The 8,811-nt window shown below is 48.0% G+C and overlaps 1 pseudogene; it reads left to right on the forward strand.

The window, feature by feature from the left end:
• The first annotated feature begins 7,680 nt into the window (after positions 1–7,680).
• Positions 7,681–8,564, forward strand: LOC100943730 (annotated as a pseudogene).
• Positions 8,565–8,811: the final 247 nt, after the last annotated feature.

Here is an 8,811-nt window from a genome sequence, read left to right on the forward strand (position 1 = left end):
CGTCAGCAGTAGCTATCATTAAGTGGAGACTTTGACATCTGGGCTGCCTGATTGGGCAAATAATCTAGCCCTGTTCAGGGCTCTCAGTGGTGTAAGTGGATTAAGACACAGTGAGGATGGAGGCAAGAAAAAAAAAAAATCAGGGAGGCTCAGCACCTGTAGCTCAGCAGCTAAGGCATCAGCCACATACACCAGAGCTGGCAGGTTCAAATCCGGCGCGGGGCCTGCCAAACAATGACAACTACAACCAAAAACAGCCAGGCATTGTGACAGGCATCTGTAGTCCCAGCTACTTGGGAGGCTGAGGCAAAAGAATCACTTAAGCCCAAGAGTTGGAGGTTGTTGTGAGCTGTGATGCGATGGCACTCTACCCAGACGACAGCTTGAGGCTCTGTCTCAAAAAAAAAAAAAAAAAAAAAAAAAAAATCAGGGAAGGAGAGGGGTCTTCTGAGAGCATCAGTCTAGCCCACAAGGAATTTGGCGGGGTCAGGCTGCCAATTGTAGCTTTCTGGCATTTCCTTTGAACCCTGGCCGCCAGCACTTCCTTTTAGGCTGGAGACAGAAACAGAAAGAAACTGCAGCAAGGGAGCGAGGCTGACATAGAATAAGAGGAAGCTTCTGACTGCAGAGGAGGTCGTGAAGTTGCAGGGGACAGGCATCCTCATTTCTGAAGTGAATCCCTCATCCACTCTCACTTCCCACCATCTGCCAGCTGTGGTTGCAGCTGTGCGTCTGGTCCCCACACACCTGACGCGGCTCCTCCTCAGGCTTCCACATCTCTCCACTTTTCGGTTCAGGGCTTTTTCCAGAACTACAGACTCTCACTGTGCTGGATCTCCACACACAAGGCAGCCTGAGATTACACAGTTACACCCTGGGCAACCTTCAACCACTGGTGCATAAACGCCCAGGCTGCCCTCCCCTGGGAAACAATCCTGAAGCTTATTTTACGGCTCCTCAGGGTCCCCAAAGGCACTAAGACCCAGTTGCTCAGTGACATGCCTTTTATAAGCCTCTTCCCCTTCTGAGAGTAAGTCTACCTCTTTTCTCATCCTGCTTCCTGGGATCCCCTCCCAAATAAAACACCTGTACCCACATCCTTGTCCCAGGCTTCAATTTCAGAGGAATTCAGACTAGGACATAAGCCTAGCAGCACCACCCTGGGACCTGGTCTGGGATGCCCTCACTGGCTCTTTCCCCAGGCCAACTAGGGCTTGCCTCTCCTTTTCCGCCTGACATCTGGTACCAAAACCTGCATGGCAGACACATCCCATCCCATTTCCACGGTGCATCTGTGAGCTTCCCCTACTCGATTCCAAGATACTTGCAGACTGCAATAATCTCGTCACCCCAGGGTCAGATAGCCCAGAGCATCCCTTACTTTTTTTGCAGTTGTGATTCTTTTCAACACATGTGGACTCCAATGACTTCACCATTGACATTTTGCATTTCAAATGAAAAAAAAGGTAATATTATATAATCCTGAGTAGAAAAAACACTGAGTTAAGAGTTAGGATACCCAGATTCTTAAACATTACCTGTAGGTTCAATAAAGGAATCGTTGCATGACTAATGACATAGTCACTCGACTACTCTGCAACCATTTATAATTTTAAAGTATTTTATTATAATAATGATTTTTGCTGAGCTCTTAGTACCACACACTGGGTTAAAAGCTTTTACATGCTTTATCTCATTTAATCACTACAATAACCCTGTAATGTAGGTACTGGTATTACAATCATCATCACCACCATCATTATTATTATTTTACAGATGAGGAAATTGAGTCTTTATAAGATCATCAACTAATGCTTATGATGCAGTGTTAAGGTAAAGAACAGTAGTTACGGCGCCGGCCAGATACACAGAAGGTGGCACATTCAAACCCAGCCCTGTCCAGCTAACCAACAATGACAACTGCAACAAAAAATAGCCAGGCATTGTGGTGGGCACCTGTAGTCCCAGCTACTTGGGAGGCTGAGGCAAGAGAATCACTTGAGCTGAAGAGTTGGAGGTTGCTGTGAGCTGTGATGCCACAGCACTCTACCGAGGGCGACACAGTGAGACTCTTTCTCAGAAAAAAAATAAAAAGGTAAAGAAGAGGATATAAAATGACTTACTAATATATTTCAGTTATAGGTATGTTTAAATATATATGGGGGGTGTTAAAAGATAATGAATCGCTGGACGCAGTGGCACGCACCTGTATTCCCAGCTACTCTGGAGGCTGAGACCAGAGGTTCACTTGAGTCCAGAAGTTCTGCTGTAGTGTGCTATGCTGATCAGGTGTCTGCACTAAGTTTGGTATCAATATGGTGACCTCCCTGGAGTAGGGGGCCACCAGGTTGCCTAAGTAGGGGTGAACCAGCCCAAGTCAGAAATGGAGCAGATCAAAACTCCCATACTGATCAGCAGTGGAATCATGCCTGTGAATAGCCACTGCACTCCAGCCTGGGCAACACGGCAAGACCCATCTCTACAAAAAAATAAAATTAAATTAAAATAATGAATTATAATAAAGTGTGGACCATTTTGTCTCTGGGTAATGGAATTAGAGGTCACGTTATTTTTTTAGACTCTAACTTGCTCAGTGATTATGGGCTATTTGCACCTTCAGTTTGGGCCTCTGCTGCTCTGAAATGCAGACTGAGCCCTCACAGATCCACCTTCTCCTCCCTAAGAAGCAGATGCTGGAGCCTGTGAGTTCTGAGGATGCTACAATTTTTGTATGAAAAGAGGAAACTGCAAAGAACAAGAGCCCAGGGTCAAGAGAGGCCGCAGCAATTATACTGGGTCAGATAACTGAAAAGACTCACAAGACTCCAAAAAGGTAAAATTCCTAAAAGGTTTTATTACAAGCAAAGGATACAGAACAATAAAAGACAGGAAACTGGAGGCAGCTTCCGAACAACTCACAACGTCCATTAAAAGTTGCTAAGGCCCCGCACAGCCACATGGGACACACTTGGGCTCTGAACTGTGAACCACCTAGATTCATGTGCAGGATCCAGGCCTCAGGGACGCCAAGGCATAAGTTCAATGAGACATTTGTTCACTTTATTTCCCTCTGGTCACATAGCCAAAACCAAGGGGGAGTAACCAGGCATAATAACTGAAACCAGGTGCAGACAATCCATCTACGTTTTTCCAATAAACTATGTAGCAAGTTGGCACAGGGCACCTCCAGGCAGTATTGGACTTCACACAGCATGTTATAGATCCCTGATTAATACATCCCATTCTTTCTTGGCCAAGGCCGTCGTTCCAGCATCTCTGGAGATAGCACAGTTACCCAGACTAGCTGCAGGTCCGGCTTGTTTTTATAGAGGCTGACGATGAAGATCAGCCTTTCTCAGGCCCTGGAGTCACACCCACCTGTGCTCCACAGGAAGACCTAGAATCCTGGAATCATAACTTGCCCACCAGCTGTGCAAGAGATCTCCTGACCACAGAAGTTCTTGGTATGCCCTCCCAGGGCCTAACCCCAGACTGGTGTGTACATTCAATAGTCACTGATGCTCTGATCCTGGACATGGGGGAGTGATGAAGGTGAGGACTGGCTCTTCTCACCTCCCTTCCTCCAGAGCCCTGTCCCACCCTCACCTCCATTTATGTCCTCTACTGACACCCCATAGCCTGGCAGAGTAGAGAAAGCTTAGAAAGCAGGAAGAACCTGACTCCATCTTCACTCAGTAACTATGTCCCACATGCCAGGACCTTTCTGGATGCTCTTGAGCTCATGGAAGCAGGCAGAGGTTGTCCCTGTTCACATGGGGTTCACAGACTAGTGGGGAAAACATTAACAAACATTCAAATAAATACACAGCACCAAACCGGCACAAGGGAAAAGAAACAAGTTGCAACAGAGAATAAAGGGGGTTGGAACTTGCAAGGATCTAAGGGCAGGAGAGAGTGACACTGTCTAAGGGACTGACATGTAAGCCGAGCCATGGAGGATGGCTTGGTAGGTAGCAGTGGAGGATGGAGCTGAGCCATGGTAGGATGGACACAGAAGGGCAAGGTGGAGGGCAGCCCAGTCAGAGAGAACAGCACATGCACAGGCCATGAGGAGGGAATGGTTGGCAAGTTAGACAAGTGACCAGTGTGGCTGGAAGATGGCAGGCATGGGAAACAGGTGTGGCCACAGCAGCTGGGATGACAGGATAGCACTGCGCAGGGCCCTGCCGTCACAGCAGGGATTCAGATCTCACTCTAGCGATGATGTCACAGATGGGCTTCTCCAAAAGCAGAATGTGAGATGAGGATTTGGGTGCAGGTGGTTCATTTTAGAGGAAGAAGGAGCAAAGGAAAGGAAAGATTTAGAAGGGAAAACCATACATGTTCATCATCAAGGTCACCACTGGGAACAACAGAAGCTCAGGCTGCAGGGACCTCCTGAGAAGTGTGCAGGAAGCCTTCCCGGGTTTCCCGCTGAGGGAGGGAGAGCAGCACAGCCATCTGCCGCTCCTCTCCCCGCAGGTTGATGTTTCCCTGGGCTGTTAACTCGACATTGTGGGGCTGTACTTTTGCACAGGCTGAGCAGGTTCCAGCAACATCCAAGAAGCCCCCAATGCAGAAAGCAGAATGACTCCAGACACACTCTAGAGGTGGACTGCTACGAGCAAGAAGTGTCATTCAGAGAAGGAGCGTGGGGTTCAGACATGATACAAGCACAGGATGCCTCTGCCACTGCTGAGTCTTTAGCTGGGAAAGGCCATCTGATTGCAAGTTAGATAACATCTGACTATCTGTGCACACAAAGGGAACAAGAAGAATCGCGTGTATACTAAGCACCTACTCTGTGCACCAATACTAGGAGCTGTCTGTACAGCATATGTAATTCGGCACGTAGGAGTGATCCTCCTATCTGTCGAGATTGGGAGTTTCAGGTGGTTCTGGCTGATAAACTTTCCCAGGTGTGATTCCTCCCCCTCCATGTGATCAGTGCCAAAAAACAAATCTTAAACCTCATCTGACTCTCCAGCAGCTTATGCTAATGGCACTCTTACAAGGGGATGGTGGCGCCTGTGATCCCAGCACTCTGGAAGGCCTAGGCGGGGGATTGCCTGAGCTCAGGAGTTCAAGACCAGCCTGAGCAAAAGTGAGACCCCTACTCTGAAAATAGCTGAGCATTGTGGTGGGTGCCTGTAGTCCCAGCTATTTGGGAGGCTGAGACAAGAGAATCACGTGAGCCCAAGAATTTGAGGTTGCTGTGAGCTATGACACCACATCACTCTACCCAGGGTGACAAAGTGAGACTCTCTCTCAAAAAAAAAAAAGGAGGTGAGCAGCCCAGAGCCATGGGCCAGACGCCAGAGGGTCAGAAGTCCGACGGACCAGGAGGATATCCATCCAGGGACCATTATCAAAGTTTGGGGAACCCTCTACCCTTTCCTATGTCTGTACACTGTCTGAGTCCATTACCAGGTGTTTTTTTCATCATGGAGTTTCAGCTATTCTTGTGAGGGTAAACGTTATTTTAAAACTCATGAAATTTACGTATGTGCTGACATCACTTTCTCTCCTGGAAGTCCCCAGGACAGGCTGCATCGCACAGCTAAGTGACAGGCAGTGACAGCCCTGCAAGGTGCTTTAGTGTGCTTTATGGCTGCCATTCATACCAGAGCCTCCACATGTCTCTTACAGTGTATGACACCATCTTACAGATGTGGAAACTGAGGCTCGGGGGGTGCACTGATTTGCAGGAGGTCTCGGAGAGAGAGCAAGGGAGCAGGAGCTGCGGCAAGATGGGGGATGGGGAGGGATTGTGTTCTTATCTGGGGGTCTCCACTCCCCACGGCTCCTCTCCAGCTCAAGTGGTGACAAGAAGCCATTGTCAAGAGCCCTGGGTCCCTACATTTTGACTTTCTGCCCCTGTAGGTGCTCACCTCCTCCACAGGCAGAACTGTGCCGCCACAGAAGCTAATTATAAGTGCTGGGTATTTATAGTGAGTTTCTCCACCCAGTGCTTCCAGCACCTCAAGGGAACTATTTACAGAATCCTCCCAGCACCTCGGAGAGAAAGGCAGAGCCTAGCAGAGGAAACTGAGGTGAAGAGACAGGGCAACATCCCCTGGAGTAAAGACCCTCAGCCAAGGAGGCTTCATGGGGTATCCTCAGAGCCAGCTCTGGAATCAACCAGGCAGCTATCAGAGAGAGAGTGAGAGGAAGCCTGTGAATGTACGCGTGCCAGGGGCCTGGCGGCCACAGACTAAGCCATTTCCACGCATCAACCCATGTAATGTCTGTACCTCAATTTTCTCATTGTAAAATGGGGCTGTGGCTCAGTGCCTATAGCTCAGTGGCTAGGGCACCAGCCACATACACAGGTGCTGGCGTGTTCGAACCTAGCCCGGGCTTGCAAAACAATGACAACTACAACCAAAAAGTAGCCGGGTGTTGTGGCAGGCACCTGTAGTCCCAGCTACTTGGGAGGCTGAGGCAAGAGAATCGCTTAAGCTCAGGAGCTGGCAGTTGCTGTGATTTGTGATGCCACGGCACTCTACCCAGGGTGACAGCTTGAGGCTCTGTCTCAAAAAAAAAAAAGAAAGAAAGAAAAAGAAATCCACCTGCCTAGTCTCCTAAAGTGCTAGGATTACAAGCAGGGGCCACTGCACCTGGCTAATAAATGTTATTAGCTATTTATCAGTATCATTATTATCATCTTTACCACAACTAATCCAATAAAGTAGGCAAACATTATCCAAAATAATTGTTTGAACTCCAAAATATGAATAATGTGTTTGAACTCCAAAATATGAATAATGATAATTAAATTTCCAATCATTTCCTGTGCAATGCATGGTTGTGCCCATGATTGTTTAAGAATCAACTTTATTATGAAAAGGCAAAGGCAGGTGGTTTGTCCCCTGAGGAGAAAGGGGCAAGATGGGGTGGGTGGCTTGGGTAGGAGCACACAGCACTTGTTCCTGGTTCTCTGCTAATGGTCAAAATTCAGTGACCCACAGAGCAAGTGACTAGTGGAAACAGGAAATTATGATAAGATCTTTAGGGTCTGCTGAACACAGTACACCTCCCATTTTCAGGTCTCAGCAAGATTTCAGTGGCTAAACCATAGATCTTCGGAGGTCTTTCCAAAAAAGTGCAAAATGGGGCAATTATTTTCCACCTTGCCAAGACACAGTGAGAATCACAGGAAAAAAATAGGTACATAGTTCTTGGTACATGGGGAGAGGGGGTCAAAAAATGGCCATTATTAGAGCCCCTGAGTTTTCATTATTGTTTTTTGACAAGTCTTTAATGTTTTTATATTATATGAAAACTATAACATGTTTGACATTTAAAAATAATTCAAATTCTTAAAAAAAGGATATGGAAATGGGGGGAAGTCTCATCCTCCCTCCCCCCTCTCTACCCAAATTGTTATTGTTATTATTATTTTTATTTTCTTTGTAGAGACAGAAGACCTCAGTCCAGAAAGTCAAGAGACCCAAATCCTCTCCTGGGCTGGACGGTAAGCCTCTGCATAACCCTTGCCAGGTCACATCTGCTCCCTGAGAAATGTCCTCTCCTGCATAAGAAGGCAGCTAAAGCAGACAAGCAGGTCTCCAAGTTTGCCTCCCATTAACACCACCCAGTAGGCTTCTGCGCCCCTCAGGGAGGGCCCATACACTGTTGTCCTGGATTCCCACCTTAACTTAAAGGGAAATTTTCACCATGTCCAGAGTCCTTGATGTCCTGCAGATGAAGGAGGAGGATGTCCTCAAATTCCTTGCAGCAGGAACCCACTGAGGTGGCAGCAACCTTGACTTCTAAATGGAACAGGACATCTACAAAGGGAAAAGTGACGGCATCTACGTCATAAATCTGAAGAGGACCTGGGAGAAGCTTCTGCTGCTGCTCAGGCCATTGTTGCCATTGAAAACCCTGCTGATGTCAGTGTCACATTCTCCAAGAATACTGGCCAGCGAGCTGTGCTGGAGTTTGCTGCTGCCACTGGAGTCACTCCTAGTGCTGGCCGCTTCACTCCCAGAACCTTCACTAACCAATCCAGGCAGCCTTCCGGGATCCTCGTCTTCTACTGGTTACTGATCCCAGGGCTGACCACCAGCCTCTCACAGAGGCGTCTTATGTCAAGCTGCCTACCATTGCTCTGTGTCACACAGATTCTCCTCTGCGTTATGTGGACCTCGCCATCCCAGGCAACAACAAGAGAGCTCACTCAGTAGGTCTGAGGTGGTGGATGCTGGCCCGGGAAGCCCTCCGCATGCGTGGCACCCTCTCCCAGGAACATCACGAGAGGTCATGCCTGATTTCTATTTCTACAGAGATCCTGAAGAGATTGAAAAGGAAGAGCAGGCTGCTGCTGAGAGAGCTGTGACCAAGGAGGAATTTCAGGGTGAGGGGACTGCTCCAGCTCCTGAGTTTACTGCTACTCAACCAGAGGTTACAGACTGGTCAGAAGGCTACAGGCGTCCTCTGTGCCTAATCAGCAGGTCCCCACTGAAGACTGGAGTGCCCAGCCTGCCCCTGAAGACTGGGCAGCAGCTCCCACTGCTCAGGCCACTGAATGGGTAGGAACAACCAGTGTGTGGTCTTAAGTTGTGCTTCCACAAGCTCTTAGACAAGATGGAAATAACTTTGGAGGAAAGTAAACATCGGTTTAAAAATTAAAAAAAAAAAACCAACCATCCAGCAGATTTGAAAGGTCTCCATGCCCAGACTGCACCCTGACCAATGAATCTTTAGACATCAAAGTGTTTCCAGTGTGGCAAGGAGCTACCCCAGTCCGTCTCAAACTTCAATGTGGGTGCAGATTGTCCTGGTCTGTGCTTAAACATAGATTCT

The sequence above is a fragment of the Otolemur garnettii genome, unplaced genomic scaffold (genome assembly GCF_000181295.1).
Source record: "Otolemur garnettii isolate 467f Iridium unplaced genomic scaffold, OtoGar3 scaffold00232, whole genome shotgun sequence".
Lineage (NCBI taxonomy): Eukaryota > Metazoa > Chordata > Mammalia > Primates > Galagidae > Otolemur > Otolemur garnettii.